The following is a 1,327-nucleotide window of genomic DNA, read 5'->3' on the forward strand; positions in this document are numbered from 1 at the left end:
TGTTGACCAGGATGGTCTCGATCTCTTGACCTCGTGATCCACCCGCCTCGGCCTCCCACAGTGCTGGGATTACAGGCGTGAGCCATCGCGCCCGGCCCCCTTCTGAAACTTTTAATCGCCTCAGCTATAAAGTAGAATTCACAACACGTTCTCGCAGAGTAATTTAGGGATGAAAAGAGACGGTATGTGTCAACTCACTGGGACAGGGCCTGGTTATGGAAAGCACTTGTTTAAGCCAGAGGCAGTGACTCATGCCTCTAATCCCAGCACTTTGGGAGGCCAACGCAGGAGGATTGCTTGAGCCAGGAGTTCAAGACCAGCCTGGGCAACAGAGCAAGACCTTGTCTCTGTGAAGAACCAAAAAATGGCTGGGTGTGGTGGCTTGTACCTGTAATCCCAGTACTTTGGGAGGCCAAGGCAGGAGGATCACTTGGGCCCAGGAATTCAAGACCAGCCTGGGCAACAGAGCAAGACCTTGTCTCTGAAAAATCAAAAAATGGCTGGGTATAGTGGTTTGCGTTTGTAATCCCAGCACTTTGGGAGAACGGGGCAGGTGGATCACCTGAGGTCAGAAGTTCAAGACCAGCCTGGCCAACATGGGGAAACCCTGTCTCTACTAAAAATACAAAAAAATTAGCCAGGCGTGGTGGTGGATGCCTGTAATTCCAGCTACTCGAGAGGAGGCGGAGGTTGCAGTGAGCCGAGATGGCACCACTGCACTCCAGCCTAGCAACAGAGACAGACTCTGTCTCCAGGCTTAGTGATTCATGCCTGTAGTCCCAGCACTTTGGGAGGCTGAAGCAGGCGGATCACCTGAGGTCAGGAGTTCAACACCAGCCTGTCCAACATGGTGAAACCCCATCTCTACTGATAATTTAAAAAATTAGCCAGGCGTGGTGGCACATGCCTGTAATCCCAGCTACTCAGGAGGCTGAGGCAGGAGAATTGCTGGAACCTCGGAGGCGGAGGTTGCAGTGAGTCGAGACCGTGCCATTACACTCCAGCCTGGGCAAAAAGAGCAAAACTCCATCTCAAAATAAATAAATAAATACTTTCAACAGGTGCAGTTTATGTGGGCGCTACTGCACTCTAGCCTAGGTGACAGTGAGACCATGTCTCAAAAAAAAAAAAGGTACAGTTTATTGTATATCAGTTTTCTATGGTTTGAATATTTTCGTCTCTCCCAAATTCAGTTTGAAACTTACTCTGCATTGTGGTAGTATTGAGAGGTGGAGCTTTTAGAAGGAATGATTATTGGTCCCTCATCAACGAAATTGAAGGGAGCTAGCTAGCTGGTTCCCTTTTTTTTTTTTTTTTTTTTTTTTTT

The sequence above is a fragment of the Cebus imitator genome, unplaced genomic scaffold, assembly GCF_001604975.1.
Source record: "Cebus imitator isolate Cc_AM_T3 unplaced genomic scaffold, Cebus_imitator-1.0 Scaffold280, whole genome shotgun sequence".
Lineage (NCBI taxonomy): Eukaryota > Metazoa > Chordata > Mammalia > Primates > Cebidae > Cebus > Cebus imitator.